We start from the raw sequence: 11,133 nt of genomic DNA, 5'->3' as shown, positions 1-11,133 counted from the left end.
GGGTGTGTGTGTGGGAGTGAAAGGGTCTCCCCCGCAGAACCCCCCCCCCCAAGCCTGTCCTCTCTCCTCAGGGAACGAATGGACCGTCTTGTGCTTACCATCCCTATGAAGAAATGAATAAAATAGAAAGGAGACATTCAAGTGACAGCCCCAGCTTTAAATGATGCTGGCAAAAGCCATGAATTGTCAGTGGGTCTCTCTGCTTGCTTTGTTGATGAAATGATAAATGTATTGTCAGGAAGAAAGGATGATTTTTTTTACAATTTTTTGAGTATAATACAACATGATGAGTGCCCATCTTGAGTTTTGGAAATGTGTTCCACATAGGGCTGTAAATGAGTGGCATAGTTTCATCTGGTACACAAACTTAAGCATGTGATGCTCACTGTTTTCAGCGTCTCAATATATAAGGAAAGTCTATATGTGAGAACTCAATATATAAGGAACAACATGAACTTCATCTCCAGAGCTGTTCTAAGAGATCACTTCACATGCTTTTCATCGTTTCATTTGAGAAAAACTACCATCAAATACACATTGAAACTCAAAGATCTTCACGACAAACCGGCAAAATAAATGTTTGGTGTAACTTGAAGAAATGATGACAGAAATGTATTACTATTGTATACTAAAATGTACTTCTCAAAGTAACAACAACAACAATCATCATCATCATTGTTTTTAAGGAATATCATACAACCAAGATATTTTTAATTTATGTTTTACTTTATACAGTTCTGTTGTGCAGCATCTTATTCGACAAAAAAAGTTCTTCTGTTGCTAATTAATTATATTTTAATTTGATTACATTACAGAAAATATTAAATGGTTTAAAAGTCATATTAATTCATTTTTAATGATACATTTATATTAAATCATAAAACACAGAATCTAGAAAAAATTAAGTAGAATACACAGAATTTAGGGAAAAATTTAATGGATTTATGGGCCCCTAAAGTAATTACAAGGTATCTTACTCTCTGGAGTTTCATTGTGAATAAGTTATATTTACGTTCATTCTCAAAGTCTAACAAACAAGTGGAAATCATTTCCTTCCCCATTTCTGGTAAATGAATACCGTGATAAATATCATATGATATGGAATAAAAAATCGTGATATGTTTGCCCGTATCGCCCAGCGGTAGTTAAAGGGCTGCATGGCACATTCAAAGGTTCTGGCGCCGCTAGTCAATATAATGTAATTCAAGTAATGTCTGTTAATTCATATAAATCTTGTGTTGCGGGTGTTTGGCCTCACCTGCCAGAGGTGACCAATGGCTGCCCTCTGATCTACCTCTGTCAAGCTCCGTAATTGAGTGCTTCCTTAATTTATGAGGCAGCTTCCTCCATTAACAACAAAATCTTGGGAATTAAAGAAGAAACAGACCTTCGCATGCCCGTGCTGCGCTACGGATAAGTAACAAACCGTGATAAATGGCCGAGCGCATCTGCAGCCTTGACTTTGAAAAATACTGTCTCTGAATTTCAGGTCAGACTCTGACAACAATTAGGAGGAGAAGATTAAATAGACAATGACCCTTTTTTCTGCTGTATTTCCCTCTCCTGTAAGATGCGGGAGAACATGATCTACCATTGACAGGATGTGCATTGATGTGCATATGCAAAGGAAAGCAGTCAGGGCCGCTCGTTGAGTGATCATATCATTAAACTGCTAATTTTGCAGTATGAGGCACAAGGGAGCTGTTTCTGGCATTAGCCTTGCTTCTCACTGGCTCTTCTGTACAGTAAATCTTGTGCTAAGCATAAAGGCCATTCTCTGCTACTAGTTTGACCCTATGTACTTTAATGCAGATCCCTAGTCTTATTGTAAAAGATTAATCAGTGCTTGTTGTTCCAAAGAACAAAAACTCTGAAACATTTGCCCTTTTATGATGAAGTTATCCTACAGCGAAATAGATATTTAGTATTTTCATTTTCTGTTGTTTTTCTGTATGTTTTTTTTAAGTAAACATGCACCAGACTAGACGGATGATTTTGACTGCTTAGCTCACATCTCGCATCTTTGCTGCTACTTGCCCATGACACAACGTTCTAAAAAAAGTCAAGGTAACGCCATATTTAATTTTTGACCAGAATCAAAACAAGGATGTGAAGAATAGAAGTTATAGCATAAAAAATAGAACCATAAAATTGTTTTGAGAGTTGTGAAAATTATGTGATCTATGACCTTTATACAGTGCATGCCATTGTAAAGAATGTAAGTCTATAACTCACAGCATAATTTTATCCATGTTAAATTCAATATGGTGTCTAATCTGACTAAGGTCTATTAAACAAAGTTCAGCTTTAAAAGAACATGTTTTAAACTTGGGTTTATTTTCATTCCACTGTCGTGTCTCACATTTTTTAACTCGAAAACATGTTCTGTTTGAATGGCTCATAGTGAGCGGTGTAGTGTGATTCACAAACAAATGACTCTTATGAACTGGTTCATTTTAGTGAATCAAAAACGCACATCATAGTCAGTGTAGAATGATTGCTGAATGAATGACTCAAGTGAGTCGGTTCTTTTTAGTGAATCAAACTAATTATTCCACCTGACTTTTTAAAAATAGAAACGTGTAGTTACAGATTTTGTAAGTAGTATTTAATAAATATGAAAGAACGAAATGTTAGCACATTTTTGGTTTGTTTATTATTATGTACCTTTATTATGTACCTTATGTACATTTTAATATTTTTCAAAAAACATTTTTATTTATAAATTGAAATCATCTTATCATTTGACAATGGAATAGCGTGTTTCCAACATTTATTTATTACTAGTACGGAAACAATTGTAATTGGTATGAAACACCCACTATTCAGTCAACCGATAGATAAATAAATTCAAGTCTCTTTTTCCCATTTATTCTTTTTTCAGTTGGAAGTACATGCTGTATTTCTGTAATGTGGTTAAGAATAGCAATTCACGTTAACTTGAGCCTTTTTCACATTTTATTATGTTCATTTTTTGATAAAACACATGCAATCACACATAGCAGCCCATAGATAAAGCAGTACATTTTCATGGTTATAGGTTATGAGGCCTATCTCTTTTTTGATGAGAGCATATTGATTTGGGCATTTCTTGTGGGCTGCAACTTAATTCTCTCTCTCATTTCAGAAAATCCTCAAATTCACTGCTTACAGCAGCCTTTTAGCAGCCACAATCCTCTGCCTGAATAAATGACATGACTATAAGCTTCCCTAGATGCCATGGTGTAAATGTATTAGCTGCACTAAGAGACCTACTCCTAGTATAATTATGTTAGGAACCAATAAGACAGCTCAGAAATCAATATGCTAAGACAGACAGTGAACAGGGCATGGGCAGTGAACTGGGGATAGATTAGGCTCGCAGGTCCCTGGCTGAGCATCGCTAGCAAGTTAGACTTATCGTCTCGTGCAAGGAAATCATCTGGGCTTTTCCCTTACAATACTCGGGGTGCTGGATTAGGCCCTGTGAGCAATTATCTTCCTCTTTTCTAATTACACGATTTTGACCAGTTAAATCCTGCTCATTTTAATTTCCCTGATTTTTAACTACCCCCTCCTTATAATTCCAATCAATATGCAGTGTCAGTTCTCTGTAAGTAGTAAAATGTTCTGCTCCGGTAATTAATGCATGCTCTTCAATTACTTAAATTTAAGCTGCGATTCAAGTGCCGCCTCTCAAAAAATGAGCTAAAACTCATAGATGTGATAAAAACATATTTTAATCAGACGTGCTATGATTTTCTTTTACCCTCGTATTTGGTTACAGGCAGTGAAATAAGTAGTGCGATGTGTTTAAAAGGCTCTCTGTGTAAACAGAGACAGAGCTGTAATTTATATTCAACTAGATCTAAAATAAAAAGCAGTAGCCGAGGAAACAAAAGATGTCCTTTTCTGGTACAGTACATCTGCTCAAACCCAATCAAGCTTTCAAAGACATGGCAGCAAACAATAGCCCCCATCAGCCAGGAACAAAGTCACAGACATAAGTGGTCCGAATAAGTGTGCAATTTCTGCCCATATGACTGTCCTGACACAATTGCCCTAATTTTCTTCCTTTGAAATGACTGATAAAAGACTTAGGTAATTGCTATGGAGACAGCATTTCTTCTATCAAGGAAGGAGGGAGGGGGGTCACAAGTAATATTGCCTCAGGGCTTAGGGACAGAGTGTCAGTTTCTGCACAGTCTTATATTAATACGTGTGTCCTCTTCAGCCCCACTTCCCAAAGATCGTATTAAGTGATTGTGATTCGCCCTGACGCCGTATCGAAAATCACTCAATCAAGTGAGCCTCGGACATGCCGGAAAATATACAAAAACATGCCGGTCTAATTTTCCTGTGGTCACGTGACTGGACAATGCCCTGACGTGTCACTTTCACATGGCAAATGACTTGTGAATTAAAAGGGGGTCGACCCATCCATGCTGCGTGGTCGGAGGCGCTCGTTTCGGAGATGGCTCACCCTGATGCTAGCTTTCTGACCTGTGTCCATTCAGCACCTGACCTTGTCCCCTGAAATCAAACTTAATTTATCAGCCTGATCTCTGATTATCTGGATATTGCAGCACGCGGTTTGCCTCGCCGGCAAGCAGACCGCTAATGGGGAGGCTGAAACCAGTGCAGAGCATCATGGGAGCATTGACATACAAACTAATTGCTGCCATGACCTCAGATTACATCTGTTTATTGAAAGCAAAGCCTTCCTCTCAATTATGTGCTTTCTGTAAAAAAAAAAAAAAAACTCTTATTATGAGTCATTTTTCTCATTATTTTCTGGATTCAGACACAAGCAAGGAGCAGTTTTTTTGTAGTAATGCATTGTAAATATGTCTATTATTTTATGAATACACACACGTGCATGTGTATGTATATGTGTGTGCGTGTTTTAATATATGCTTATATACTTTAAAAATAAATAAATGGCAATATATTATATTAATAATACATGTATTAGTATGTATTAAGTATTATATGTATTAATATATTATATACACTAATATATATATATATATATATATATATATAGATATATATAGATATATATATGTGTGTGTGTGTGTGTGTTTATATACATATATATATTAGTATTATGAGTATTAATATATAATATATTAATACATATAATACTTAATACTTATGCATACTAATATATGTATTAGTAAATATATTATATATATATTATATATGTGTGTGTGTGTGTATATATATATAAATATACACACACACACTATATTTACTATATGTACTATATTTTATATATTTAATATATAGTAAATAATAAATTATATTTTATATATTTCAAATATATTTATATATTTATATATATTAAAATGTCACATTAAAAAAAATGAACATTACATTTTTATGATTTAAATTTTTTTTATTTTATGTATTTATTTTTATTGAATTATTTTTTAATAGATTTAAATAAAACATCTGTGTGGTTTGACTATAAAATATATTTATCATGCAAACTTTTAAGACAGACAACAGATTTTTAGCACCCTTGCGCAAAAAAGCTGTGTTGATTTGTGGTCCATCAGTAAATTCCCAGTAACTGTGAATCAGCAAACAACACTATTTCACACAAATTAAGGAAATGGGACCTCTTCTGTCCTAAGCTGTTTATACCCCCCTCCTTCCCTTGCAGGTGTTCACAAGCCTGCCTCCTCAGCCACCTCAAACTGACAGGTCCTAAGGTGCTGACTTTAAGCACAGTCCAAGCCCAAAGCAAGTGAATAATACACAGTAATGAGTTAATCAATACGTATTATGGTTTGGTTGGTACTAAAGTGAGAACAGAACCCAGAGAGCACAGGAGCACCGAGCAGTGAAGGGTTGGGAAAAAATCAACACTGCGTCTGATCCAGATAGCATCAACCCTCCCCCAGGGATTTCCCTATTCAAGAATCCAATTTACCATGGCTGATTGACGTGGATTGGATCCCGGGGAATCGCATAACTCTTTTAAGGCCCTAATAAAAATCTAATGGATTTCTGCGCATCTTGGACCGATTTCTGAACTTTTAATAAACTACACTGGTCGTCCACAATTAGCATTCGCTGGCTTTGTGGGTAATGTGGTTTGGTTATCACTCATGGAGTCGGTGCATGTGGAAGAGTGCTTTTTCCTGATTAAACCTACATAAAGACACAGTGTCCTTCTTAATTGCACCTTAATGCTCTAGATGCACTTTGAACAGCACCAGTCCTTCCTCTTGAGCTACAACAGGCTGGTACTAATTGCAGGGAGAGAAAAATTTACAGTATGCCTCGACATACACTAATTAGACCATAAGAGATAGAACAAAGAGGTTTGTCCATTGTCTGTTGATGCACAGTCTGATGCATATTGTACAAAACAAGTTTGAATCTGTTTGGCTTTATGCTATGCTCTGTGTACCTGACGACAACAACAACAACAACAACAAAAAATATATATATGTATGTGTGTGTGTGTGTGTGTGTATGTATATACAGTGGTGTGAAAAAGTGTTGACCCCCTTCCTGTTTTAAATTTTTTTTTGCATATTTGTCACACTTAAAAGATTCAGATCATCAAACAAATTTTAATATTACACAAAGATAATGCAAGTAAATACAAAATGCAGTTTTTAAATGATTATTTATTTTATTAAGGGAAAAAAGCTGTCCAAACCTGCCTGGCCCTACGTGAAAAATATATATATATATATATAATAAATAATGCATTTATTTCTTTATTTCTTTATATAGCATTGTTGTGTAATATATTTTATATCAGACCTTATGCCATTAGTCATCAGCTTGATTATTTGATGTTGCGGACATGTTGTCACATTATATGGGGTTAGTTGTCTCAATGGGAGCCGGCCATTAAATAGACTATGGTTTTAGGTCAAATGTAAGCAGTAAAAAAAATTTAAGCGCAAAAGTCCACTCAAAAAATATTTAGGCCTTAGTGTATGTATTTGAATTGAATATAAAATGTCCATCCATAAACAAAATTTCCGTTGTTTCACAGCTAGCCATACATTTAAACTGAATAAATGTAATTGTTCTCCCAAAGAACAGATATATGCTGATTCTAAGCAATTTCGATAAATACATTTTGACAATGTTTAAATATAAATTCAAATATATGCGTTAAACTACTGTATGCCATGATGCCACGAATCTTACCCGTTCTTAACAGTTTCATTTATGTATGACAAACAAATATACATCACATTAAGTTTATTAGTTTGTTAAAACCCATTGCTTTGGCCGACAGAAAATATTATTGATCAATAAAATTATTATCATTTACATCTGTGACCTACCCAATATAAATGTGACAACATGGTCATGACATTTATAGAAAATGCTCGTTATAAGAACAGTTTTTGACTCAAAACCTCTGTAGTTACTAAATTACAGTCTTTGTGATAACTAGCACATGTGACAAATAGCCCCGGTTTTAACTAAATTATTTTGCTGTTATTTTTGGCCTGCTTAGTGTATGTGTGCTGAATTAATGTTACTTCAGATGGTATTTGGATTCTGTGCCGAGGCGATGTCTGCTGATCACGCCATTGAAATAGTTTTTTGTTTATTCACTCCTGTTGTTTACCACATTGCAAAAAACGTATCTCAGATTCAAATTATAGTACATTTTACATTGATTCATGAGGTACTTGCCCTTTGCATGGACGTTAGCACATTGCTTATTGTTTCTCGGTGTTCTGTGACAAGGAGGCAGGTAAAGATGGCACAGTGGGGTTTTTTTTGGTCCGATTCGAACCTGCTTTGAAAATAGCAGTAATCATTGTATTTATGGTGAAATAGCCTGCCATAGGGACATAAGAGAGGGAAGCACAGTCTGGGGTAGAGATGTAAAATAGGCTCCAACAAGTAATTTTATGTGCTACGTTTTAGCTTGTCATCATATTACCGGCTGCTGTAGTGGGAGCGCTGGAGCTGGAAGAGTAGAATGCAGAGCCTATCATTCTGCACACTGAGCTGGGGAGGCAATTGGAAGGGAACGCAGCGGGAAGCTTTGATGTAGATTGACAGATTAATCATTTCCAGCGTCCTGTGTTCCTTCCGACCTTGACAGCACCAGAGCCTCTCAGAAAAAAAGACCCCAAAAGGAAGAGAGAGAGGGTACAATAAATTCAGCCATTTTCATCCTATAATGTCCAGGAATTAAAAGCAATAGAAGTCATGATAAGCCATTCTCAGAAAGACTCTTTCCAATTACTCACTGGTCTTTTTTGGTCTAGCGGTTTTCAGTCCGTATCTGTCGGAGGCGAGACACGATTTGTGTTTAATGCGATGTGATATGTTTTAAGGTGCAGATTCCATTGTCAATGAACATTTTAATCTTTAAAAGTAGAGTCTTTTTTCACCTTATGCATTCACACATATGTTTGGTTCTTCAAAGAGTTGACTTGAATCATTTATAGGTGAAGAATTCACTCTTTGCCACCCTTGCCAATTTAGAGGCAAAGAAACTGCATTATTTTTCTTTAAAAATTAGTTTACCATTTTTTAAGAGTATTGGAAACATCAAAACATGATATGGTCTTTGTAAGTTCTGTTTAATAATAATAAAAAAAAAATAAACGAGAGAGAGAGGATATGTGACCATATGTGATCATGTGCACTTTTCTTATTATTTTTTAAAATTATTATTATTATTAATTGGGTTCACCTTTTACTAAATATGTTCCTCTTCCCCTATGTGTGTGTATATATATATATATATATATGCAGACTTTTTTAAATATTTAGTAAAAAAATCATGATGTATTTATATATATATATATATTATAAATATATCTGAATATGTATATGTATATATATATATATATATATATATATATATATATATATATATATACATACAGTATATAGCCATTATATAATTATATATATAAACAAATTTTTTTATTTTTTTTATTTTTTAGTGTCTGGTTGTTTTACCTCTTTGCTGTGATGTAACTTCACTACATTGACTTTAACTTCACTACATTACTGCATGTTGATAATGTAGTCATGAAGTGGTCACAGGAGATGCATTTGAGATGCACGTAACTACCAGATCGCCAATTTGTCTCGCCTGACCACTTGTGATCAGTTTTACATTATACTCACATTTAGCACTTGCCGAGTCATCCAGTTTTTGGGGCTCTGTTTATGAGGCCCACCCTGCATGTTAAAAGGCTTTCCTTTAGCCACACATCATGCTTTATTTTGCCGGGCTAGTGACCCCATTTCCCCCTTTTTCTTGCAGCGGGCCAACCTCTGGCACCATAACCTTTGATAGGTATTCAGTAGCAATCTTTGTGATAACAAGCCAGGGGGCACTACGCTACAGGCTGGTGCTGGGCTGCTCTTGGCGAGGAAGCTGTCATGTTTAGTTTGTGTTTAAGTAACACCGTGCTCTCCTGTTGTGATAGATGGCTCTTTGGGATGTAGACACATGCCAATATTAATGGAAAGCAGATCAAGACCCTTCAATATGTTGGATATGTAAAGCTCCCGCTCAGGGCAAACTCATCAAGGTTATGGATTATAGGTGAAGTGCGATGCTCATGCCCTCGATTGAGATTTCATACGATTTAACACGGCCGATGTCAGACGTGTTGAGACGGATCTTTATGCGGGCCATTGATTGGGGGAAGTCAAACAGTATTGAGTCGTACACGAGTCCTTGTGAGCCTTGTGAATGTTATAATAGAGCAGCAACAGTTGAGGGAGAAATAAAGCCAGAGAAAGAACGAGCGTGAGAGAGGGAGGATGAAGCATAATTGACTATTGCATTTGTCCTGGCCCCGGGTCCTCGCTCTATCATTAAGAATCAGTGCATGTTAGTGTCATTATGCAAAAAGCTGGCAGATGGTGGTGATCACTGCCTGGTGTGTTTGCCCAAACAAAGAGTCTATTAAAGCAGACTAAATCACTCACTCACTCACTCTTGCTCTCCGACACACACACACACACACACACACACAGAGCTCCTCAGAGCTGCCAGCAACAGCCATCACCCACTACTTCCTAGCTGTGATTCATAATCTATATTGATGCCTCCGAGACAGCAGGCTATTGATCTAGCCCTGTCTATAATCCTGTACCATATCCACAGCTTGTTAGACATCTGTGGGAATATAAACCGGGTTTTCCATGCAACTTAGAGAGCCTGGGCAAGGAAGAGGAAGAGCAGCACGGGCTGGTGTGAGAGACTCCCACCCCATCCGGTTCAATGCTTCTGCCATAGCAGAAAAACTTATACTCTGTCGAGTGTTTCAGGAAAATAGGATATCCTCCAAAACTCTTCATTCCCACTGAGGGAGAAGTTTCAGTTCAAAACTACTTCCAGAGATATATATCGCAGATTGGCTGTGCTGAAACTGTAATGTGTGGTAATGTAGAAGAACTGTACAGTCTTTACCGGCTCAGAGAGATGGACTTTCACACCTGCCATCATGAGAAATGATTCAAATTAACTTTGAATTTGCAAAGATGTGTGACAAAATTTGTGAATAGAAAATGTTTAGATACAAACATCATAAATGTTTTTTTTATTAAAAAAATTTTGTATCTCAATTTTGTTTCTGAATATATGTGTATATGTACGATATGTATTTCTATTTATACTATCTATCTATCTATATCTATCTATCTATCTATCTATCTATCTATCTATCTATCTATCTATCGACAGATATTGTTGTTTCAGATAGAGATATGTTTCTGTATATATTTATGCATTTTATATGTACAGTGGGTACGGAAAGTATTCAGACCCCCTTAAATTTTTCACTCTTTGTTATATTGCAGCCATTTGCTAAAATCATTTAAGTTCATTTTTTTTCCTCATTAATGTACACACGGCACCCCATATTGACAGAAAAACACAGAATTGTTGACATTTTTGCAGATTTATTAAAAAAGAAAAACTGAAATATCACATGGTCCTAAGTATTCAGACCCTTTGCTCAGTATTTAGTAGAAGCACCCTTTTGATCTAATACAGCCATGAGTCTTTTTGGGAAAGAGGCAACAAGTTTTTCACACCTGGATTTGGGAATCCTCTGCCATTCCTCCTTGCAGAGCCTCTCCAGTTCTGGCAGGTTGGATGGTAAACGTTGGTGGACAGCAATTTTTAGG

This window comes from Sinocyclocheilus grahami, unplaced genomic scaffold, assembly GCF_001515645.1.
Source record: "Sinocyclocheilus grahami isolate Dianchi unplaced genomic scaffold, SAMN03320097.WGS_v1.1 scaffold85.1, whole genome shotgun sequence".
NCBI lineage: Eukaryota > Metazoa > Chordata > Actinopteri > Cypriniformes > Cyprinidae > Sinocyclocheilus > Sinocyclocheilus grahami.
This window is presented reverse-complemented; position numbering follows the sequence as displayed.